Below are 26160 nucleotides of genomic sequence, written 5' to 3' on the forward strand. Positions count from 1 at the left end.
CAAAAAGCCAGTGATGTTTCAGATGTCTGCATCTTTCTTTCCATGATTAGCACTCGCAATTGGAATTCTTTTGAGGCCATTTTCCTGAAAGGCACAGTGTTTAATCACTGGATGGCCAGCGAGGCTCACTCACTAACTCAGTTCCCTGCTGATATTTTTGCTCCATCAAAAATGTCAATTAGTGCAAGCCATAGAATTTTGAGTCACTCTAAATGAGACCAAATTGTATGCAAAACTCTTGAACGTCAAGGACATCTCGGGCTTTCCTATACCCTCCTCCTCCCAAATTCAGCCTTTAAATCCTCTGATGTTCCACACTGCCTGACACACGCACACACACGTGAACACACAGTGCACACATCAGCACGTGCCACCATTCACATACAGGCACAGACCCTCACATGTATACACACTCACACATGCTCACACGTATGCCTGCACACCCAGGCACTTGTCCTCACACTCACACGTGAACATACCTTCGTGCACGTGCACACACAGATGCACAGTGTACACACCCAGGCACACGATGCATTCACAGCTATGCACACTCACACACACAGACATCCAAATGCTTCCATGCATGTGCACACACAACTTGCATGCATGGATGGACCCTCTCACGCACGCACGTGCACATTTGCACACAGCATGCGTGATTGCAAGGCACTCCCTTGCACACACATAACACACGCACACACACGCACACACACAGATACCACAGGCACAGGCATGCACAACCCTCTGCCAAGAACAAGTGAGGAGGAGGAGGAGGTGGATAGACACATCGTTCTTCTTCTAGTTCAGATGACTTCTTTTCCTTGGCACCAACTTTTGTTTTGATATCTTTTGTTATTTTTTTTAGATCACAAAGACATGGGACTAGAACCAAATCCCTAAGTTTTACTGATAGGAGATGCAATTTCTAGCAACGAAATTGTTAGGACAAAATGACATCAAAAGAACGTGGAGGCATCTTGGGGTGTCTGTTACACCTGCAGCACCCCAAGGCCCCTGCCCCCTGCAAGGAGGCTACGCAGCAGAGGGAAGTACCCAGGACTAGAAGCCTTGCTCTTGCTTCTAGAACCTCCACCACTCTTTTGCTGTGAACACTTGGGCAGTCGGCTTCCCATCTCTGATCCTTCCAGCTTTGACATTTGAAGAATCGAGAATCTCCATATAACAGGTAGAAGGCCATTCCTAGGGTCACATACCTAGAACGCAAGGGTTGTAGCTTTCACCCCAGGGCCATTCCTACCAGGCTTCTCACATTTGAATACGAACTGCCCGGGGATCTTGTTAAAATGCAGACTCTGAGTCAGTAGGTCTGGGGCAGTCAGAGAGTATTTCTAACAAGCTCCCAGGTGACACCTACGCGGCTGGCCTGTGACTACACCTTTACTAGAAAGGCCTTACATACGTCCACTTTTTTTTAAAAAAAAGGTGGAATGAAGCTGAGTTTCTTGTCCATCTCACTGCACCCCAAGCCCCTGGCTAGGACAGGGATGACGCCATCTTCTCTCTTCCTTGTCCCCCACCCCCCATCTTTGGCTCTGTGTCCCCCAGTGCCACCCACCTCTCTTTTCCAAGCCAGGTCCTTACCCCACCCCACCTTTGGAGCTGTGGGATGTCAGAGAGATGGAGAACCTCTGCATTCCGCCAGTCTCAGAGCTCCTTACCCCCTTGGAGGCAAGTCCCTTCTCTGGGAGCCTCAGTCTTCCCACCTGGTGAAGACAGGGTTGGACTCGTTCTCAGCCTTGACCACGATTTGGCTCTGGCAGAACTTTCCCAAGTACCCTGGCCCAGGTGCCACTCTCTGAGATTTTATTTAATTGGATGGGGGTGAGGCCCAGATGGGGGTGTTTCTGGCCAGGTGATTGCAAAGGTCACCGGGGTTGAGAACCACAGGTCTGGTGCTCATTAAGGGTCAGCCCAGTGCTGACTGTCAGCATGTGGTCCAACGGCCAGGTCTGCACACCAACCTCACACTGTCAGATACAGGGCTTGGGAAAAGCACGGTGAAGCCTTGGAAGGATTTCGGTCCAGCTTTAGGCAAAATCACTTCCCCCACGGGAAAGAGCTCTTGAAAGGATGCTCAGGGTGACGACCCTGCCAGCAAGTTGAACTTTCTTTTCTTCTGACGGGCACATGATGCGTATTTTAATTAAAGACTCAACCCCACACGTCAATCACCTGCAGACCTCCCCCACCAACGCACCTTCCCACGGGAGAGCTGGAAACAGCACGTCTGTGTGTGCAAGGTGGAGGGGAGAGCTGGTCCACGGCTGCTGCTGAGCGACAGGAGTTAACCTGATGTCCTGGCCAAACAGGGGGCCCAATTAGCTAAAGCCCCCTTGGCTGCCTCAAAGCAAGCCCCAAATGGAGCCACGAAAAGGTTTTCTTGAAGTCAGCTGGTGGTACAGCTCTAGAGACCTGTGGTTTCCATAGCAACCTGTCTCTTTCTAAGACTGACAATGGGCTCTATCGCCAGGGGGACGATTTTGGTGTTGAAGCCCAGCTCAGAATGGGTCAGCTGGGCCCCTCTAATATCAGCTCCATGATGCCTGCTGGTGGCTTGGGGCACATCCTCGTGGCAAGAGACAGAGATGCCAGATGGGCAGCAGCCCCATCCCCACTGGCCCCTCAGAGGGTAGGAAAGCAATCATTAGGCTGAAGATAGTCAGTGGGTACCTCTCCAGGTCACTGGCAGTGTAGGGTGGTGGCCCAGCACTGGGTGCTGGAGCCAGACTGCCTCTGTCATCTAGTGGCTGAGTAACTGTGTGCAAATTACTGGACAGCTCTGTGCCTCAGTTTCCCCATCTGTGAAATGGGGATGATACCATCTTCTGAGACTCTTCTGAGCATCGAGAGTTAGTTAAGGGAAGTCCTTACAACAGTGCCTGGCACATTGTAGCCTCTGGGTTTTCTCTCATCATTTAGAGCCCCACCATCCTAGATGATTAGACTGGGAGACTTTAATCACTCTGACGTCCAGTGCACCTCAGGTCTATACCAGAATCTCTAAGGGTGGGACTCAGGCATCAGCCCTTTGGAAAACTCCATAGGTAGTGCCAATGCTCAAAGTTAAGAACTGGCAGAAATATGGAAGTATTTGCCCTTGTAAGTTTCCCCAGTGTGGGTCCCCGGGAAGCTCTGGAAATCAGAGGAGAATCTGGGATGCTGGGGGGGAGTGGATGGAGACTAATATTTGCACCGTCCTAGACTCCCTCTGCTCGTTCATTCATCCACAGTCACTTAATCTCCTACCACCTGCTCGTGCCTCACACACAGCCAGGAGTGAGGCGGGGGCCCCGGAGAGGCAGACGTGTATCCTGTCATCACACCTGTGATCACAAGTGGCCACGAGGGCTGGGAAGAGTGGCCTAAGTGGTCAGGGGAGGCTTCCCATATGACTTGAAATCTGAAGAATCCAGAGAAGTTAGTAAGTGGAAGGGAGCTTATTCCAGGTGGAAAACTCCCACACCGGCCACAGATCCCGTGGCCGATGGAACGTGACACTTCAAGAAAACAAAAGACGGGCAGCGGCCTGGTTAGAGCGGGGAGAGGGAGGGCGAGCGAGGGGAGGGAGGCCCCGCAGCTGGGTAGGGTGGGCCCTGCGGGGGTGGGGGTGGGGGTGGGGGTGGGAGTGCCGGCCAGCTGGGCTGTGAGCCTTTATCCAGGCAATGCGGCCACTAATAGGTTTTAAGCAAGGGATGACATGATCGGATTTGCAATTTAAAAGATCCTTCTGGCTCCTTGGGAGAGAACAGACTGTCAACCTCACATTGATGCTGTCAGCTAAGTCTATTAGGCGAGCAGTGAACCTGAGGCCCAGGAGTCTGAGTCACTTGTCAGGGTCACGCAGCTAGTGAGCAGCAGAGACTGGACTGAAGCCCAGGTCTTCACACCTCAGGCCGGGTTCTTTCCACTCCCCCTCCCTCACTGCTCCCCCTCCTGCCCTGCACAGCCCTCTTGTCCCCACATCTCATTATGAATTCCAGGCTCCCTATGAGACCAGCCTGTTAATCCACATTGGATGACTTCCTTTCCCAAAGCCACCATGAGAGTGAATCTTCATTCTTGGGGGATCGATCTGATTTTGAGAAGCAGCCAAAGACCAGTGGCAGCCCAACTTGGCAGGATAACATGGGTGATTGTATCAGTCCTTTATCGCTGTGTAACAAACTACCCTAAAGCACAGTGGCTCAAAACAGCAATAAACATGTATTACGTCACACAGTTTCTGTGGGTCAGGAATCTGGGAGCAGCTCAGACGAGAGGTGCTGGTTCAGTGTCTCTCGTGAAGCTGGAGTCAAGGCAACCGGTGGGGCTGTGGTCATCTGAGGGCTGGACTGGGACTGGAGGATTCACTTCCAAGGTGGCGCCCTCACATGATTGACAGCTGAGCCTGGCCGTTGGCTGGAGACCTCACGCCTCTCCACGTGGGCCTCCTCGTGGCTGCTGAGTGTCCTCACACCATGGCAGCTGGCTTCTCCCCGAACAACACGGTGGCAAGCTCTCCAAGGGAGAGCAAGGAAGAAGCTGTGATATTTTGTGACAGCCTCAGAAGTCACACACATCATTTCTGCAAGGTACTGTCGGCTACTCAGTGTGGGAGGAAACTACACAACAGTGTGAATACCAGGAGGGCCTCCTGGAGGCTGTACCAGGGGGACCCTTTTCAGGATGTGGTTTGGGTTCTAACACTACGGAGGCAGGATTGGCTTTCTTGGGCATCGGCAGAAACTATTTCACCTCTTTCTTGAGGAGAAGGATTTGGGAAGTCGTGCAGAAAACGTGAGCAGTCACCTTTCATTTAATCCAGGTCTGCCAGCATTTATTAGGCACCTACTGTGTGCCCACCCACATTCATTGCCTCATCTCACTCTCATGACCCTGCTTGCAGCAGGCATTTTGGTTTCCCCTAATTTATAAATGACGAATCTGAGGCCCAGTGGGGAAACTGGTCAGGGACTGGGTGCCTTCCTCAGGAGCACAGTGGCCAGGACCACCAAGGCTGGGAACCCACACTCAGAAAGCAGAGAGAAGGAGACCCCTGGGCTTTGGGGAAGGAAGCAGGGGTAGCCTGCTGCTGTCTTTCCGCTTAAACCTGGGACTGGGTGGTACCCCTGCAGATGCTGGGCAGAGACCCCAGCACAGTGTGGTGGGCGCAACAGCCGGGGTCCTAAAGGAGGCAGAAGGCACACAGGTGGGCTCCTGGTGAGCATTTAATTGAGACTCTTGTGAAGTACAGATGGGTTAAGGGAAATTGATGAGAGATGGTGAAGCACCAAGGGCCTGGCAACAGGGGGAGCTGTTCTCACCCCCAGGACTGGAGGGGCCAGGAGGGACCAGTTCCCAGAATCAGAGGGAGTTGTCATCATCCTGTCATTGTAGCAGGGGACAGACTCAGGAGCTGTGGCCTGGGGGCTTATGGCTGGGCCCAGTATACTTACCTACTGGAAAGTGACCGAGATGAGACCCCAAACCCGAAGTAAGTTCAGAACAAAACCTAAAACAACAGCCCCTAAGACCACCGCCTGTAAATGGTGTCAGTGGGTTACAGAGTTATTGCGATTCTGTTGCAAATTGGCTCTTTGCTTCACATGCTTTGAAACATCTAACAAAGAACTTGCATACAGAACGAGTCAGCAAGGGATGGGTTACTGTCGGCCCCTCACTCTGCTCCACTGTGACCCATCCTGGCCAGGGACACTCAAGAATGGGGTCTTCACCCTACAGATGTCCTGGAAGCACATGAGAAGATGCTCAACACCACTGATCATCAGGAAAACGTAAATCAAAACCACAGTGAGAAGCTAACTCATCCATATGGATGGACATTGTCAAAAAACCCAGAAAATTACAAGGATTGGCCAGGATGTGGGGAAATCAGAACCCCTGCACACTATTGGTGGGAATGTAAAATGTTGTAGCCCCTTTGAAAAATGATATGGGGGTTCCTCAACAAGTTAAATTAGAATTACTGGATGATCCAGCAATTCTATTTCTGGGAATATATCCAAAAGAATTGAAAGTAGGGTCCTGAGCAGATATAATGGAAGCATTATTTACAATAGCCAAAAGGTGGAAACAACCCAAGTGTTCACTGATGGATGAGTGGATAAGAAAAATGTGGTATATCCATACAGTGGAATATTATTCAGCCTGAAAAGGGAAGGGAATTCTGCCACATGCTACAGCATGGATGGCCCTTGAAGACAAGCTACATGAAATAAACCAGACACAAAAAAACAAGTGCTATGTGATTCCACATATATGAGTGATCTAAAACAATCAAATTAATAAAGACAGAAAGTAGAATGGTGGTTGCCAAAGACTAAGGGGATGGAAAATGGGGTCCTATTGTGACCTGAGCACGGAGTGTCAGTTTTGCAGGATGAGAAGCATTCTGGAGATGGATGGTGGTGATGGTTGCACCATATGAATGTACCTCGTGCCACTGAACCATGCACTTAAAGATAGTTAAAATGATTAATTTTACATTATGTGTATTTTACCACAATAAAAAAATTGAGAAAAATAAATCTTCCCCATCAAAAAAGAAAAGAATGAGTCTTTTGCTCCCTGGGACTCCAATCTCAAGACAGCTTCTGGCCATCAGGTCCTGATCCTTGGGGAGTCAGGACTTAAAAACAACCGGAGGCAGGAAACTCGTGTTTACTGTGTAATTATGCATTGGGACTTGCTGGAGTAGGGAAGATAGTGGTGACCCCCACCCCCAGAAAACCCCTAAAATAAGAGGCAACCCTCACAGAGCTCATAATCAAGTGGGTGAAATGGACATCAATCAAATAATCACGGAGGAAAAGGGAATATTGCAACTCTAAGAGGGGCTACTGGAGGATATAATGCAGGTGGGGCACCAAGTGCCGGGTATCCCAGAAGGCTTCTAGGGGAGGGAGCAGTTCAACTGAGGTTACAAGGGGGGAACCTGGTAAGAATAAAATGAGGAGAATACCTACCCCTTCAAGGACCTCATTTACTTTTTCAGAGGAATGAGGCAGGGAAATTGATGGAAAGAGGCAAGGTCAGAAAAGAATTAGGTGGCAGATACAGCTGGCCCTGAGCGTGGTCAGAATCACAGATGACTGGTTCCTCCATCCTGGGCAGTTTTCCTGAGAGGACCGGCACCTGGGAGGCACTCACAGCCCAGCCAGCAGCCCAGGGCGGAGTTCCAGCCAATGAGACATCTCAGAGCCTTGGCCCCTCCTGTCTGTTCCACTATCCATCACTCATGGAGGCTGGCCCTGCCCTGCTCGCTGGGCTCCAGGCCCTCAGCCTGCTGCCCCGAGGATGAGTGTCCTCTGTCCTGGCTGTCTCCCAGGGCCAGCCCTCTGGGAAGTGGGGTCATGGCTGGGACTGTGCTGGCCACATGCTAAAACCAGCTCCCAGCCCTCTGAGCCACCAGCATCTCTGCAGACAGTGACGACTCCCCTTCTTAGGTCTCCCTGCCTTGGTTCTCCATACGAATGTGTTTGGACAACACAGCATATCAGACCTCTCCCGTGATGCAAACCAGTCAAAGCCTCTCCACCTCACTTGGCAAAATCCCAGACTCCTTCCTGGGGCTTCTGAGGTTTGAGTTACATCTGCAGCCTCATCCCCTGCCACTCGGATCTTCTACTGCCCCTCCAGCCACCATCTATGCACCTGCCACAGTGCCTTTGCACCCGCTTTGTCCACTGACTCATGTTCCAGACACATGTGGTTTCATCTCTCACTCCACCCAGGTCTCTGTTTAAATCTCATCTATTCCCAGAGGCCTTCCATGGCTACTCTGTCCAAAATGACCCCTCTGGTACTCTTGAACCCTTCTCTCTGCTTTTTTTTCTTCATGGTGCTTACTACACTTTGTATATATAGTATATTTTATTTATTATCTGTGTCTCGTCTAGAATGCAAATTCCACAGGATCAGAAAATTGGTTTTGTTCCCTGCTATATCCCCAGTGCCTATAGAATGCCTTGGCCTAGAGTAGGCCCTCAGAGACTATTTGTTGAATGAATGAATGAGTGAATGAATGAGGCACAAAAGTAGGTGATCAAAATACAGACTGAATGAAAGAGAATGCTCTTATTGCCAAAATTTGGCCCAGAGTTGCTGGGTAGCAAATGTTTATTGAATGAATATATGAATATATATTGACCAGGGCTGCCATTTGGAGAGTTCTCTTGCTACATATATGTCTGGGCTCTCACTGCTCAGCTTCATACATAACTCCTTTTGAGGTCTCAGTTTCCCTCTCTGCAACATGGGAGATTTGTATAAAACCATGATTTTTTTTAAATGTATCATTTTTTAAAAGCAGCTTTCAAAGGAAAATGTAGGTGGCAACATGGCAGATGAAGTGGAGGTGTTCTTGCTGAAGGTGGTGGTCTTGGAGCCCTGTCACCTGTACCCCTTCCTCTCATTCAGCAGGGCCCAAAAATGTTGGAGGGTGCTTCTGAGAACAGTTTAAAATCCACTGGACTCAGGGTTCCCTAAATCCCAGTAATGAATTATATTGTTGTTTAGCAAATATTTGTCACCCGGCCTGCCCATTGATGTTGGTCTTGGCCTTGTGACTTGATTTACCCCCCAGAATGTGGGCCTCGGTGACCATGTGATAGTTTCCAGCAGAGGTTTGAAGAGGTATTGCACTTCCCCCATCCCTCTTGCACTCCTGCCCTCAACCATGAGGACATGACATCCAGAGAAGAGCCGCCTCTTCAGCCTGGGCCCTGAAATGAGAGACGCATAAAGCAGACCATCTCCAGACCACTGCCTGGACCCCAGCCCCAGTAGCTGGGCCCCTGCTACTGACATGAAACATAAGAGAGAAAGAAAGACTGGTTGCTGTGAGAAACTGAGATTTAGGGTTGCTTGTTATGCAGCATAACCTGGTGAAAACTGACTAATGCAGGTTTCTTCTAGCATTGATGTGACTGGATCTTAGCTCTAGAGAGAGGAACTGGGATCTGGAAATTCTTGTCAACCTTTTGGCTCTTTTCTAATTCATGATCCTCCCCTAAAAATATTACTTCTCCTCCTAACCCCAAAGCAGAGGTCTCCAACTGGTAGTTCCCAGCAACACGTAACTTCAAGACATTTGACCCAAATTCATTCATTCACTCATTCATTCAACAAAGATACTACATGCCTATCCCCCTACAGGTGGATATAGAGGATCACATCATTGAAGGTTTCTGAGTGACCACTTAGGAAAAGCCTCCTCTTCAGTAAATGCTAGTTGGTATGGGTATTCTGCCAGGGCTGCAGAGATAGGGGAAAAAAAAGAAAAATAAAGAAACAGCATCTGCCTCCTTGAAATTTAGGATATTACACTCAGGGTAGAAAGAGAGTCTGACATGAGTAAACCATCATCAACAACACAAAAAAGCCCTCTTCATCTCACATTCGAAAAGCACCCATCATTTCTAGTTAGCGAGGCTGGATAATTTGTGAAGTTGATGGATGCTTATAGCATACACAAGAAGAGCATCTTTGCAACAACAGAACCTTTTATCTGGCTTATAGGCAGCTAAAAGCATCCTCAACCCAGGCTTTTTAGCTGTCTTTACTGAGGCTAATTTTCACAAACATCATTTTGAAAGAAGGCCAAAATGGGAAGAGCGTGCCTCAGGGTTCAGACACACCATGTGGCTGGGGTCCTGGGGAAACTCATTTCTCCTCTCCGAGCCTCAGTTTCTTTATCTGCAACGTGGGCTTGTTTGAACAAAGGGGGCTGGACCTGAGGACCTCTTTTTTTTTAATTGACATATTGTCTACTTACAATGTTGTGTTAATTTCTGGTGTGCAGCACAGTGATTTAGTTATTCATACATATTCTTTTTCATATGCTTTCCCATTATGGGTTATTACAAGATATTGAATATAGTTCCCTGTGCTATACAGTAGGTCCTTGTTGTTTATTCTGTATGTAGTAGTTTATATCTGCTAACCCCAAACTCCTAACTTATCCCATCTCCCTGCCCTTTCCCCTTAGGTAACCATAAATTTTTCTATGCCTGTAAGTCTGTTTCTGCTTTGTAAATAAGTTCATTTGTATCATTTTTTTAGATTCCACACATAAGTGAAATCGTATGATACTTGTCTTTCTCTGTCTGATTTAGCTTCACTTAGTATGATAATTTCTAGGTCCATCCATGTTGCTGCTGCAAATGGGACTGTTTCATTCTTTTTTATGGCAGAGTAGTATTCCATCATGTATAGACACCACATCTTCTTTATCAAGTCATCTGTCGATGGACATTTAGGTTGCTTCCGTGCAGATGACCTCTTACTGCTTTAAGGCATTTAGGCTGAACCTAGAATTTCAAGAGTGTGTCTGTGTGCTAAGTCCAAGTGGCTTCCTGTCCTTGGGGACAGGGGACTCAGAGCAGTCATCCCAAAGAATGGCCCTTCTCCCCAGCCCCTCAAGCCCAGGATCCCTAACCAGCTTCTAAATCACCTCCTCTACCTCTGCCTTTCCCTCTCTGACCCCATCAATGGCCTCCCACACACTAGGCTCACTGAAGTTGGTCCCCTGCGCCTTCTTCTCAAACATGACAAGCAGGTTACAGCCTCGGGGCTTTGCACTTGCCGTGCTCTCTTCCTGGAATGTCCTAGATGTCCCTGTGGCCCCCACCTGACTCCCTTCAGGGTCCTGCTCAAACGTCTCCCCCCAGAAGAGGCCTTCTCTGACCCTCTATCTGTCGAGCACCCCAGACACCCCACATCTCCTTCCTCTGCCTCGTTTCTTTTCACAACACTCATCACTACCTGCCAAATGCAGTCCGTCCTCCTCAGAACATCAGCTTCTTCACGTGTGGTCTCATCCATGGCTGTACTCCCAGCACCTAGAACCCAGCACATAGTAGGTGCTTGAAAGATATTTGTTGGAGGCGTAAGTGACGGGATGAACATGCAGAGCAGAAGGAGGGAAGGCTCCTGCACCTCTACCCTCCCAGCCCCCAGTCTTGCCCAGCAGACCCCTGGCCTTCAGGCTTTGAGATACCATCCCCTTTGCCCACTGGGTGGTAAAGCTGGTGGGGTTCTTGGCGCCCCCATTGAACTAAGGGGAGACTGAGGCCTGGACTGGAGAAGGGGTCTCCTCCCTCAGCCCCATGACATCACAGGGCAAGTGGTCCTGAGCAGTTTTCCTGATGTCATGAACCTGGAGCATCTTCACTTGCACAGGTCACCCCAGCCCAAGGCGCCTGGACTTCCCACCACTGCCTCCACTAAGCTATGACACGATGCCAAAGAATGGAGCGTCCTGTCTCAGACCAGGAGACCCCTCCACCTCCAGAGGGGAACAGGGCTGGGGAGGGACTGATAGCGTTGAGAGTCTGCTGGGGGTGGGGTGTTTTCCATACATGTTCCTTCTCCGGTCACCAGCTCCACAATGCAGTGGGGCAGGGGCAGCTGTCCCCATTGTAGGACTGAACAAAGTGAGGCCAGAAAGAGTGAAAAAGCATGCCTGGGTCACAGCAAGGCAGGATGTGGCCTGGCAAAGCACATCTCTGTCTGTAAGAAGTTAGAGTCTATTAGGAAATTGATACAGTATTGTAAACTGACTATACGCCAACAAAAAGAATGGGGGAAAAAAAGAAGTCAGAGTCTGTTAGAAGCCATCTGGGGCTAGGGCGGCAGCCCCCGGGTTCCCTGCCCCAGAGGGAAAGCTGCCAGTCAGCAGGGAGCTCGTCCCCTCCTCCCGCCCCCTCCACCTGCCAGTGTCACATGCACGGGGGCGCCTCCCCGGGGAGGCCGTGCAAGGAGCTGCACCTTGTGGGTGGCTGGGGGCGGGGGGAGGGGATGTGCACTTGCTCAGGTGCACACACGTGCTCTCTTGCTCTCCTGCTCTTTCTCTGAAGTTTCTCTGAAGGCAGTTCAGCCTGCTGGGTCAGCACGCTGCAGACTGGGGGCTCACAGGGAGAACCCTCTAGTGTCAGAAATGGCAGGCCACCTTGGAGACCAGCCAGGTCTGCCCCCCTCCCTTGTCAATCAAATCTAGAGCCTCATATGTTAGAACTGGGGCAGGCGTGGTATGAGATTGAGTCCTTCCGAGAACTTACACTGAAGATATCCGTTAAATGCAAGGGCTCCTTGCATTGTCAGACCACATGGATTAGAATCTGGGCTCTTTCCCAGCTGGTTGATCACAGACAAGTCCCTTGACCTCTCTGAGCCTCCATTTCCTTATCTATTTTGAGAGAGTGTTTACTGAGCTCTTGCTTAGTGACAGGCATGGTTTTGAGCTCCATACCTGTATTTACTCCTCCAAGCAGCCCTATGGAGCAAATCTTTTTGTCATCTGATTTAGATTTGAGGAAACGGGGGCACAGAGGGGTTAGGTAACTTGCCCAAGTTCACACAGCTGGGAAGGAAATGGAGCCAGGATTTGATCCCAGACAGGAAGGCTCCAAAGTCCTTGAGTTTGATCACTGTTTGATCAACTGTCTCCTGAGGATTAGAGATCATATGTATTAAGTGCCCAGCATGGTACTGGCTCAGATCAGCAAAGAACACATGGTTATTATTATCATTTACAACAATGCCATGGACCTCTTGAGAGTCTGATGAAAGACATGGACCTTCTTGGTAGAAGATTGCACACGTACATACAAAACATTGCCTACAGTTTTAGGGGGCTCCTGCTTCTGAAGTCTTCCCACAAGCCCTCCTTGGGAACCCGTGCTCAAGTTCAACTCTAATTGGGTGTTGAATATGTTCACATCATATAATTTCATTTGATTATTTTTTTCAAAACAAACAACATTTTTATTGAAGTATGGTTGACTTACAATGTTGTGTTATTTTCAGGTGTACAGTATAGTGATTCAGTTATATATATGTAATATATATATATATATATATATATATATATATATATATATATATATATATATATTCTTTTTCAGGTTCTTTTCCATTATAGGTTATTACTAGATATTGAATATAGTTCCCTGTGCTAAACAGTAGGCCCTTCTTGTTTATCTATTTTATATATAGTAGTTTGTATCTGCTAATCCCAAACTCCTACTTTATCCCCCCTTCCCTTTCCCCTTTTGTAACCATGTTTGTTTTCTATGTCTGTGAGTCTGTTTCTGCTTTATAAATAAGTTCAATTATATCACTTTTTTAGATTCCACATACAAGTGATATCATATGATACTTGTTTTTCTCTGTCTGGTTTACTTCTCTTAGTGTGATACTCTCCAGGTCTATCCATGTTGCTGCAAATGGCATTATTTTATTCTTTTTTATGGCTGAGTAGTATTCCATTGTATACACACATCTTCTTTAATCTAATCATCTGTCAGTGGACATTTAGGTCGCTTCCATGTCTTGGTTATAGCAAACAGTGCTGCTATGAACATTGGGGTGCATGTGTCTTAAAGTTAGAGTTTTCTCCTGATATGCTCTCCTGGGCATATCAGTGAAGGCTATTTGGATTGCTGGATCATATGATAACTCTATTTTCAGTCTTTTAAGGAACCACCATACTGTTCTTTATAGTGGCTGCACCAATTTACATCCCCACCAACAGTGCAGGGTCACGCGATCATTCGAGGTGGATATTACTAGTCCACTGGGTGGATGAGAAAACTGAGGGAAATGCCGAGGTCTCAGAGCAAGCTGGTGACAGACAAGACTCTCCTCTTCTCGAGAGGCTGTCCCCTTCTCTCTGGCTGTGTGTTGCCTGAGGCTGAAGCCAAAGTGAAAGCTGGGGTCCCCAGGGCAAGTCCTGATGTGGTGCACATTCAGTGAAGGCTATTTGGTGAATGAGTGAAATGGGGACACAAGTGGGTCACATAGGGCCAAACCATGTCCAAGGCCAGGGACTCAGAGATCCCCGGATCCAGCTCTTTTCCTGAGCCTTTGGGGGCATGTCATGAGGAGAAGGAAACAAAGGAAGAAATGAAAGCAGAGCCAGAGGAATCTTGGAATGTCACAAGCCACTCCCACAACCCCCTTGAGTACAGGCAAGAAAACTGAAGCCCTGAGCCAAGCCTGACTTATACAGTCACACGCCGGGGTGGAGCAGCCGAGACTGGACATCAGGCTCTCGACACCCAGGCCAGGGTTCAGGCAGCGGTGGTTGGAAGAAAGGAGCACTGAACTTGGAGTCAGAACACTTGGGTCCAAATCCTGTCTTCCACTAGTGCTGTGACCTGAGGCAAACAGCATGGTCACAGCGGCAAAATCATGGTAGTATCCACCGTGTGAAGCTGCTATTAGAATTAAGCAACTTGACAGGTGTCTACCTGAAGTTGTCCCGCATGTCCCCCTCATTTGTCAAATGAGGGTAAGTTGTAAGGATTAAGTGAGAACGTAAGTAGAGTGCCTGGCATGAAACAGTGCTCAGAAAGTGAGAACTATTCATATAGATGCCATCGTTACAACCCTGAGCACACAGGACATGCCTCTGTGAATCTTGCATGAATGGGCGGAGGGACCAATTGACAGGCTGACAAGTAGAGCAGTGGGAAATGGGGTGGGGAGATGGATGGATGGGAAGGTGGGTGAATGGGTGGACTGGTGGGGAAGCTGGTAAGAATGGATGGATGGATGAATGGGTTAGATGCAAGAGATGATGGACCAATAGCAATCGGGCAGAGACTGGTGGCTGTTCAGACCAGTGGATGGATGGATGAGTGGATATGTGGGTAGGGTAATTGGTTAGATGAGTGCAAAGATGAATGCATGGACCAATGGGCAGGAAGATAGAGAGCTGGATGGATGGAAGACCAGACAAGGGGTAGATGGTAGATTTCCTTCCCCTTGAACTGAAGTTGAGGGGCTGGTAGTGGCAGCTACAGAACCACCACAGATATCCTCAGGATGGGGAAGAGAGAGCAGTCAGGAGCTTCCTGCTCCAAAGGAGGACTCTGGAAGAGGGCAGCCAGCCATTGCTTACTGTGTCCCTATGTCTGTACTTGGAATAGAAGCCCTGCAGAGCAAGATGACAAGGAGGAGGGCAGGCCCAGGGGCTGGACCCTCCCGCACACACATTCCTGGATACAGGCAGGTGGGAGGGCTACCCTAGGAGGGCACAGCCTCTGCCAGCCACGGGGGCAGCACCACAGCCTAGAAGGGACACTTAGCTGGAGAGGTCTTTGGCAAAGGCCAACCCAGAGTGTGCCCCTGGAGACTCCTTGGATCTGGGCCAGAGGAACAAAATGTCCCGTTCACTGAGGGCTGTGCCGCGGGGGGTGGGGGTGGGGATCTGCCCAGCAAGGGAGGAAACTTGGGTTTTATTGTTAACAGCCACCGATCCACATAGTGGCTTCAGACAAGCCTCCTCCCAGCTCCAGCCTCCTTTCCTCACCTGTAATTGGAGCCAAATCACCTCCCAGGTCCCTTTTAGGGCTGAGAGCTGACAACTGAGGATCTGATTCTTGGGTTTCCAAGAGCATCACAGGGAGGTGGCGGGGCCATGGGCAGGGTCCTAGGTGGAGGGGTGGTTAGTTAGTGGCCGTTGCACCCTTCGGAGAGTGACCCAGGGTCTAGGGGCCTGTTTCAGTCCATGGGGGTTCAGTTGACATGACAACCAAGACACCCTGCGAGGGCTCCCATTTCACTTGAGCGAAGGTCCAAGTCCACCAATGCCACTGCGGTCCGTGGCTCCGTCCCACCCCGACCACCCCCAGTTTTTCCTGCAGTTTCTGCACACCACTCGCCCTGCTAGCTTTTCTGGTGTTGCTTGAACCTGCCAGGTGGCCCCACTTGCTCTGCCTGGAGCCGCGTAGTCACCCCCTCATGTCTCGTGGGGCCATTTGCACCACACCCTTGCCCCCATCCTGGCAGCCCCTCTCCCCAGGGAATACGTTATTTTCTCACATGCTCTCCCAGGTACTCATTCTGCTTCTTGGCTATCTTCCCTGGGACCAGACTGTCACTCCAGGGCAGGGGCTGTGTGTTGGGTTCCCGGCATACTGCATTTGGTGATATTATTTGCGGTTATCCAGGAACTGGAGTGTGATCACGCTGAGGGCAGACGATAGCGCCAGGAACAGGACACACCAATTACCCTGCCCGGCGCCTGCCTGAGATAGACTCGGTCATTATCTCCTAGTTTACAGAGGAGCACGGAGGCTCAGAGAGGACAGAGTTGGCACCAGGTCCCACAGCTAGGCTGGGACAAGAACATGTCAGAGTCCAGCCCAGGGTCATCCTGTGATGACCTCATGGAGCTCATGGAGTAGTGGAGACCCAGTATGGCCTTCATGGGGACCTTGACCTTGGGCAAGTCCTTTCCTTTCTGAGCCTCAGTTTCTCCATCTGTAAAGCAGGGCAGTAGCAGCCTTGTTTTTTGTAGGGCTGTTATTAAGACTGAGAGGGCTAGTGGGTGTGAATGCTTTGTGTGCAGAACTGTGCCTGTGTTGCTGGGTGTTATGATGTCCCCGTGTGCCCGGGCAGGGGGACCCAGTGGTCCCCAGACAAGGCTCGGTTTAGGATGATCCAGGGTGATACTGGCTCAGAATCAGGGATCAAGTTCCTCCTTTCTAGGCTGCTCGCTGCTCCAGCTCCACCAGACACTGCCTCCAGCGACTTCTCCCAGCTGTGGGGACAGGGCTGGCCGGGCGGGGCGAGGCGGGAGGGGACAGGAAGACCTCAGAGCTTTCCCAGGCTGAAGGCCACCAAGGAGCTGCTCTCGAATTCCTCTGCCACAGCTGGGCCGCGCCGGACGTGGCTTTCCCAGACCCCGCTGGCCCCTGTCGGCCAGGATAAACAGGCCCCCACCCTCACCCCCCACCACACTCCAGAGGGGGAGGGAGACCCTATAAAGAGGAGACTCCCTGGAGGTTCGGGGCCTGCACACACTCTGTCAACTTGGGGCTCTGGTTGCCACTGTCTGGGGCAATTCTGGGCCTCAGTTTCCCCACCTGGAAAAGTGGGTTTGGATCAGACAGTTTTGGCCAGGCTTCCCAGTGCTCAAGTCCAGAACGGAGCAAGCAGCCCCAGGACCTGCCCAGGAGACCCTCCTCCCTCCCCGCTCACCTCTGTGAGAAGAGGGCCAGTCTGGCCACAGGCTCCACATGTGTAAATGTGCCAGCCGAGCAGGACCACCTTGGAAGCCATTTCCCCCTCTGCTACTCTGTTACAGCTGGAAAAGGGAAGAGGGTTAGGGCTGGGAAGGAAAGAGCACAGTGAGCTCCAGCTGCATGCCAGGTGCTTTTGGGCCTTTATCTCATCTGTCTGTGTATCAGTTTCCTCTTGCTGCTGTAACAAGTTACCACAAACCTGGAACCACACACTTTAAAACAAGACACATCAATTCCCTTACGGTTCTGGAGGTCGGAAGTCCAAAATCAGTCTCACTGGGCAGAAGGTGTCAACAGGGCTGGTTCCTCCTGGAGTCTCTAGGGGAGAATCTTCTTCCTTGCCTTTTCTAGAATGGATGCTGTCTTCATTCCTGCATCACGTGGCCATTCCCCTCTCTGCTTCTGCTGTCCCGTCTCCTTCCTCCCACTCTGACACTCCTGCCTCCCTCTCAGAAAGATTCTTGCGATCACATCGGGCCCCCTGGATAGTCCAGGAGGATAACATCCCATCTCAAGATCCTTAATTTAATGACATCTGCGAAGTTCCCTTTGCCAAGTAAGGTGACAGTCACAGGTCTTTTGGGGATTAAGATGTAGGTATCTTTGGAGGGCCATTATTCAGCTTCCTACACCTGTCACCATACCTCATCGTGGGGCTCTGTATCAAATCCCAGCTTCTGCCACTTTGTAGCTGTGTGACCTTGGGCAAGAACCCAACTTCTCCAGCCCTATTTTCTCACTTGTAAAATGAAGATAATGGCAGAGGATTGTTAGAAATAATGCAAGGAAAGCTCAGAACACAGCCTTACTAGCGGTGTTGAGTGAATGTACATAGTAACCACAATAATAATGATAATGATGATAATATTAATTGCAGCTCTCATTTGTTAAGGACTGTAGGTGAACTGAATAGACATGATCCTGGTCTTCGTGGAACTTACAATAGAGCCAAGAAGACAGACTTAGGAAAAATAATCACAAATAATTAGGTAGTTACCAGAGAGGCCCGGAGAGGCCCCAGGTCACACAGCTGGGGAGAGGAAAAGTGGATGGGATTCACACCCAAGTCTGTCAGATTCCCAAGCCCTTATTTTTCCATGACATTCCCAGTCTCTCAAGGCTGCTTGAGACCAACAGAGGACCAGAGACGGGAAGGGACTTATCAAATGCAGACTCAGATCTCTGGGCATCTTGCCCAAGGTTCTCCCCCGGGGGAGATTCTAAGACTTAAAGTACTAACAACTAGTGACAGACAGAGGGCTGGGCCAGGAGGCAGGATGGAAGGTTTACGTGCCGGATCTCATTCAGTCTCCATGATGTCCCAGGAGAGGAGACCTGCTATTCTGCTTTCCAGATGAAGGACCTGAAGTCTCAGATTAGATGACACACCCAGGGTCACCTTGCAAGCTAGTTGCCAAGCAGACCCCACAACACTCACTAGCAGGAGGGCCTGGCGTGGAACCTCCAAGTTCATGTTTGCCTGACCCTAAAACAAGTCACTAACCCCGGCACACCCTGCCTTCTCCAGCTGGCCAGTCTGCAGTGGGAGGATTTGGTCCTGTGGTCTCAGACCCAGGGTGGAATTCTTGAACAGTCTTCAAGGAGACAAGTGACCTTCTGGCGCCACCTAGTGGCCCTAAGAAGATAAGCCACATTCCCTTGGGAGCCTCAGGGACCTGCAGAGGCTGGGAAGAGATGTTAACAGAACTTCCTCATCCTCCATCCAGCTGGATCCTTTAGCAAATTGACAAGCTGAGTTAAAAGTGATCAGAATGACCGGCTCATCTTGCAGCTGAGAAAACTGGAGTCTCTGACAAGGAAACCAGCCACAGGCAGAACCAGGTGCCTGGAGGCAGGGCTTGCCCTGCACCTGTCCAGCCTCTGGGAGACCAGAGTGAACTAACTCTCTGTGGTGCCTCCATGCAGAGGCCCAGAGTGGGGCTCCCACCAAAAGCCAGAGGCCAGGTTGGGACTCCAGGCAACCTGTCCCCCTGCCCTTCTCCATGCAGACCCAGGGGATCCAGGCCTATTACTTGTGGGTAGAAGGGAGGATGTATGTGCTTCTCTGGATTTGGCATCGCAGGGCGGGCAGCCCAGGGTCAGGAGGAGGATGTTGCTGGTAAGAGCTGATTGTGGGCTGATTCCCGAGGTTGGGAGATGGTGGTCTGGAAAGACAAATAGACTGTCTTGGCTGAAGTGATAACCGAGGCTCCTCCCATGGAGACGTCTCATGATTCTTAGGGACACACATGGCTGGAGAAATCACATGATTCTTAAAGAAATGTCGTCCTTGCCCTCGAGGAGCTTATCTCTCCTCCATTCCTTCCACAACCACTGACCACCTACTCTGTGTCTGCCCCACGAGGGGTGCTGGGGACCCACAGATTAAGCAGACCGGGCTCTTGCCCTGCAGGGCCCCAGAGCCCAGTTGGGAAGACAAATAGATAATAGAACATGAGAATCGGGTAGGATGAATCAGGGGGTGGGGGTGGGGCATGGCTTCTGCAGCCAGACAGATCTAGCCGATGATCCTAACGAAAAGAGTGGCTAGCATTTATTGAGTACCTACTCTGTGCCAGGCCCTGAGGTAAGCCCTCCCCTTTATTAGTTAATTTCATTAGTTTATCTCTTACTGGCTGGGTGACTTTGGGCAAATTACTTAACCTCTCTGATCAGAGGCTCATCCACAGAATAGGAGCCATCATATTGACCTTGCTAGATTCTTGTGGGGTTTAAATGAGATGGTGAGTGAGTGAGTGTGTGTGTTTGTGTGGTGCCCGGAATACAACAGGTATCCCATCAGTGGTAGCCATCATCAAAATAAATGCCATAATGCAGGGATGCTGAAGAGGCCTCACAACCTCATGGTGTCACTGAGGGGGGCCCTGCCTTCTCCTCCTCCTACTTCTCCTCCTTGACTTCCCCATCCCCTCTGGAGCTCCCTCGCTCCCCGTCATTCCCACACCCACTCTCCAGGCCAGGCCTCACCATCTCCTGCCTGGACCCGCATTTCCACCGATCTCACTGCTCACCCCTCCTCCCTGCAGCCAGAGGGAGCTTCTGGAACACAAATCTGTCTGCCCCTGTCTCTCTCCTGCTAGTTGATTGCTACCCCTCAATTTACATGTGAGGTTCAAAGCCCGTCCTCCCTCTCAACACTGGCCTGTTTCCCACATCTCCTTTTTGGAGTCCACAGTGACCCAGAGTTTCAGCTTCCCCAAACTACACGGAGTTCCCAGCGCTCCCTAACAGATCCTGCGGGCTCCCTCCGGGCCATGTCCTCTGCCTACATTGTGCTCCCCTCTGCTCTCTGTCCCCACCTGATCTTTCAGAGTCACCTGCCTCTCCAGGGGGAGCCCTTCCATGCACCCCCTCTCCTAATTTCAGAGACATCAATCCTCCCTTCCCCACCAGCTTTGCTGCTTCCCCCCAGGCCACAGGGGGTTCCTGGCTTAGCATATTGGTCCATCTCCCTTGCTAGACAATCCATTAAATGACCCTGAAATGATCAGCTTAGAAGTGCCTCCATCAACACCGGGCACCACGGTTTCAACCGTGGCCAGTCCTCCGTCACCCAGCACACCGCTGTGGAACCACGGTCACGACACTCAGGTTCCTGAGCTCTTACTCAGTGCCAGGCCCTCTGGGTTAAGGGCTTCACTCCCAGTAATGCCTCACTGGAGGTAGGAACTGTTACTGTCCTCTTTACAGATAAGGACACTGAGGCCAAGGAGGGAAGCGAATGAGCGTCAGGGCTGAGCTGCCACACTGCCCTGTCTCGTGGCACACAGGCGCTGTTCCCTCTGCCTGGGACACTCTCCCCTCTCCTTCCCAGCGTGCTGGCTCACCCTCAGGCCTCAATACATCCTCCTGGAGAGGCCTGCCCTCTGCTCTGTTACATGCCGCCAGGCCACCCTGTTTGTTTTCATCATAGAATGTGTCTCGGGGTGTTTCTTTTTGGATTTGTTGCATTGTTTTCTGCACTCACCACACACACACACACACACACACACACACACACACACACACACAGTCCCAACTGTGAGAGCAAGAGATGTGACTTTGCTCACGGTTTCATCCCTTAAGCCTCTGAGATGGTTCCCCAGAGACCATCGCCTGCCAGTATTCACGCCTTTGGTCCATCCCCTCCCACGCTGAGCAGGGCAGACCTGTGTCACCAATACCGTACGGTGTAAGTGACAGAGGACGACTGCCGAGGCCAGGTCATAAAACACATCGCAGCTTCCGCCTTGCTCTCTCTTGGATCACTCACCCCAGGGGAGGCCAGCTGCTGTGTTGTGAGGATGGACACTTAAGTGGCCCTTTGGAGAGACCCATGTGGTGGGGGACTGAAGCCTCCCGCCCAACAGCCAGCATGAACTCGCCCACCACCTGGGGGAGTCACCTTGGAAATGGATCCTCTGGCCCCAGGCCAGCCCTCAGGTGACAGTGCCCCGACCAATATCTTGACCACTGTCTCCTGAGAGACCAGAGCCGGGACAACCCAGCCGAGCTGCTCCCACATTTCTGACCCACAGAAACTGTACGAGATAACAAATGCTTTTTTTTTCCATTAAAAAAATATGTTACTAAATTCACATTTTTCTGGGGGGAAGGTAATTAGGTCTATTTATTAATTTTATTTCTAGAGGATGTACTGGGGATTGAACCCAGGACCTCATGCATGCTAAGTGTGCACTCTACTGCTTACACTATGCCTACCCCCCGATTGATGCTGACTATTTTAAGTCACTGAGTTTTGAAGTGCTTTGTCATGAAGCAACAGACAAATCCAACCCTTATGCGATACCAGTTGTATAAATAGGTGAAGAGTGGATTGCGGATGATAACGGCTCCCCCTCACCGAGCCCTTTCTCTGTGCCAGGCTGTGTGCCAAGTACTCTACCTGTATTCATAGGAAATCGTCACAGCAACCTGATGAGACGACCATTTTATGATGAAGAACCAGGTCCAGCGAGGTTAGGTCATTCACCCAACATCACACCAGCTGAGCTCAGACTTGCTCCCTGGTAGCTGGGAGGAGGTGAGGGGTGGGGGCCACAGGATTTGCTGCTGCACCAGGGCTGCCTGGGTGGCTCCTGTCCCATCCCAGTTTCCCTTGCCAGCTCACTGGGTCCCTCCTGCAGGCCGTGTGTGGTCCTGCAGAGGCTGACCCTGGAGCTGAGTGGACAAGGGCAGCAGGACTCCTGGCCCAGAGCCGGCTCCTCCTGTCCGGCTGCTGGGAGCACTGCCCTGGCCCCTACGCAGGGATAACAGTTGGACGGGACAGGACGAGGAGGACAACTTCTGATGAGTCATCCCTAGTGGAACCAAGTCACTGTTGGGGTGGTGTGGGGGTCAGAGAGCTCAGGTTCCGGCCAACTTGTCATCATCCTGCTCCTTAGCAAATCCGCGAGGGTTACACCTCCCAGGGTGCTGGCTGGGCACACAGGGACCTCGGAGGCTCCATTCTCTGGATACTAAACAATGTGGCAAGGCCAGAGTGAAAAATAACAATGGGAAACCACCAGCCCCTCTTGCCCTCTAAGGAAAGGGGGCTAAAAGGGGACCACAGAGTGCTCATGCCCACAGTTCATAAGAAGGGAACTGGGCTGTGCAGAGCTGGCCCTTTGTGAGAGGAGTGAGGTACAAGGGGCTTGGGCAATCTGGGTCCAGATCAAGTTCTACCCATCACACTCACTGCGTGACCCAAGGCAAGTTGCTTAACTTCTCTGTGCCTCTGAAAAGTTCATCTGAAAAAATTACGATAAGGAGAGCACTTGCTCCCCAAAGATGAATGGACATGGCGTGAGAATAAGGCCTGTGGGCACCAGACCTTCAGATTACCCCAGAGGTCTTGCCAATGACCTCACAAGGTGGGCACTGTGCCTGCTGTTTACAGATGCAGGAATTGAGGTTAAGACTCTCTCAGGGGCCACGCAGAGGCAGAAACAGTCAGGACTTAGACCTGAACAATGTCCTTGCCTCTCTGTGTCCTGTGCCCCTATTTATTTTTGGGTCTTCAGTGCCTGCCACTGAGTGTGACACCTGTTAGGTGCAGTTACTGTTGACAAGCAAATGAATAGAACGGGTCAGGGAGAGGTAGTAAGCTCCTTGTCGCTCCAGAGGTATGCAAGCAGTCTGGGCATGGTAGGTGTCCTCAAGCATTGGATTTGGGATTGAACTCAGTGCCATTTAAGGCCCTTCCCTGTCCCTAGATCCTAAGGTTCATCATGGTCCTCCGCCAGAAGACAAAGGACACAGGGATTTTTTTTTTATTTGAAGTATAGTTGATTTACAATGCTGTGTTAGATTCTGGTGCACAGCATAGTGACTCAGTCATACATATGTCTATATACATATTATTTTTCACATTTTTTTCATTATAGGTTATTACAAGATATTGAAGAGTTCCCTGTGCTATGCATTAGGATCTTGTTGTTTGTCTGTTTTATATATAGTAGTTTGTATCTACTAATTCCAAATTCCTAATTTATCCCTCCCCCACCCCCCAATTTGATAACCTTAAGATTGTTTTCTATGTCTATGAATTTCTTTCTATTGCATAGGGATTATTAAACTGGTTTTACAAGGGGGAAACCCAGGACCAGAGCCAAGATTTGCCCAAGGTCACTCATCCAGTCCAAGGTGAATCTGGGCTGAGGCCTCAGTCAAGGCAGATGGTCGGCTGAGCCCACCTTACACACCACCAGGCACATGGGAGACAGAGCAAAAAGGTGGGCTGTGCCTCTGGGAGACTAGAGAAGAGACAGGTGGGTGAAAAGGAGGACTTGAGACCTGGAGGGAGGCAGGGCAAATCCTGGAGCCAAAGGCAGGCGCTCAGGGATATGCGGGGGCCAGGGAGCAGGGGAAGGCCACCAGAAATAGAGACTCGGACTCCTTTTAGTCCAATTCCCTCATTGGACAGATGAACAAATGAGGACCAGAGAGGAGATTCTCTTGCCCCGGGCCTGTAACATCAGGGCTGCTGAGAAAGTAGGAGGAGGGGGAGTTAGATGGGGAGGGGCTTGGCAAAGCCTGGTGCTCTAGCAAAGGCGGAGGGTAATTCACGCCGGGCGGGCGGGAGTCTTCTGGCCTCACTCAGGTCCCCTTCCCTCACCTCCCTCCCACCAACGATAAAAATGGCTATTATTTTCCAAGTGTTTGGGACGCGCAAAGCCCTGTTCATTATGTTCCACCTTTATCCTAACAGCCCTGGGAGGTAAGGGCTAGGAATATTATCACTTCCTTTTCTTCAGAAGAGGAAACTGCACCCAGAGAGGTGAAGTAACTTGCCCAAAGTCACAGAGCCGGCGAGAGGCTGAGCTAGGAGTTAAGTTCTGGCAGTGGGTACTGAGTCCTGGGTCTCGGGCTCACATCACCCTGGCTCTGGTGGCCTCCTTCCAAGCATAATGGAAGCCCCCACCCTTTCCCCCCAAGGTCATCTCACCTGACCTTCAGGTTGAGAATATCTCAGCCTCAGCATCCGCCTTGTGATCTGGCCAAGGAACTGCCGCCCTCGCCCAAGACATGGGACAGGTGGCAGAGCAGCCTGGAAGCCTGGGGCATCGTGGGTGCCAGCCACCCAGCAGAAATCCTCTCTTTTAACCAGCTGCCTCCTCCCCTCCGGGAAACTGCTCTCAGCCCTCCTGCTCCCAGACCCTGGCCCAGGACGATGACTCAGCCTGAGCCCTGGAGCTGGCTGACCTTCCACCACCGCCTCCTCCCCCCACCTGTCCCTTTCTGGCTGGAGCTCCCAGGAGGTAATTATCACCCACCCCAGGGCGGCCGTGCCAGGACCGCCTCGGCCCGCACGTCTGCTGGGCCAGGCTCTGCCCTCATGTCCTTCTGGTGAGGCGCCACTGCTCGCCTTTACTGGAAACCCCCGCGGGGTACGTGTAAGGACCTCAGGTCCTCTTGCAATGCTCTGTTCTTTTTAAGAGATTGCCATATTTTGACCTAAAGAAATCAAATTTTAGAAGAAGCTCTTTCAGATAGATGGTTCTCAGCTCTGGACCGCCCCAATCCAGTCCACCCTACCAGCCCCCTTGGGAATTACCAACCTAATGAAAATCTTCCCCTTTCGTGGATGGGGAAACTGAGGCTCAGAAAGGGCAAGGCGCTTCCCCGAGGCCACTTGACTGGGAAGGCGCAGGCTTGGTGCGTGAATGTGTATCCCAGCCCCTGGCAATGGAATCTCGAGGGTCTGGCTGGAGTCCCAGCCTGCCAGTGTGAAGAGGGGGCCTCTGTGACCCTTGGCGGCTTAAGAGTCAAATGAGGCAGTAACTGTCATGCTCGGGTACCACACTTTTAGCCACTTCTTCATCCACTGATTCATTTAGAGCCAGATAGCCTGAGTTGGAACACCAGCTCCACCAAACGTAGTGCTCTGTGACTTTGAGCAAGTCAGTTAACCTCTCGGAGTCTCGGTCTTCTCATCTATGAAATGGGTATGATAATAATGGCCCCCTGCTCACAGGGCTGGAGTGAAGATTAAATGAGTGGATACGTGTACAGCGCTTAGAAAGTGCCCAGTGCATGCTGAGTGCTTGATAAACGTGAGCTGTGGTTATTAGTCCTGGTGAGTGCATTATGTGAGCAAAGCCCAATGTCCCCCTCCCCTGCCCCTTGCCCCCCACCCCAAGGAACTCACAGGGCAGTGCCGGAGACTGTCGGAAAAGTAGGTCCAGAGAGATGAGGGCTAGGGTGAAGGACCCAGAAAGGGGATGTGGTGGTGGGGGGGGGTTCCCCGGGGGTCCCTAGGGAGCTCCACATGCTGTGGAGGGTGCCAGCCGGGAGTCAAAGGCCACAATTCTAGCTCCAGCTCTGGCACCCACCTGCTCTGTGAGTTTGGGCAGGTTGCTGGCCTGCTCTGGGCTGCAGGCTGTTACTTTGCGGGGCGGAGGTGCTGGACCATCTCTCCAGAGACCTGCACAGCCGGATGTCCGAGAGGCCAGCCACAGCTCACTGGGCTATTTTTACTGGGACTGTGGGCAGTCACACACTCATCTTGGAATCAGAACCTGGGGGGTGCGAGGGAGCCCCAAGGTCATGCAGCCTGACCCCTGCTGTCTGAGGCTGGACCGGCCCCCTCACCAGCCTCTTT

The 26160-nt window shown here is 51.1% G+C and overlaps 1 long non-coding RNA gene across 1 annotated transcript; it reads right to left on the reverse strand.

The window, feature by feature from the left end:
* Positions 1-4157: 4157 nt before the first annotated feature.
* Positions 4158-24707, reverse strand: LOC106729480. Its single transcript, XR_001365895.2, has 4 exons — positions 24505-24707; positions 17011-17116; positions 10786-10862; positions 4158-5747 (listed from the first exon to the last, which is right to left on the reverse strand). It is a non-coding gene; the product is annotated as an uncharacterized LOC106729480 (long non-coding RNA).
* Positions 24708-26160: the final 1453 nt, after the last annotated feature.

The sequence above is a fragment of the Camelus ferus genome, chromosome 12, assembly GCF_009834535.1.
Source record: "Camelus ferus isolate YT-003-E chromosome 12, BCGSAC_Cfer_1.0, whole genome shotgun sequence".
Classification (NCBI taxonomy): Eukaryota; Metazoa; Chordata; class Mammalia; order Artiodactyla; family Camelidae; genus Camelus; species Camelus ferus.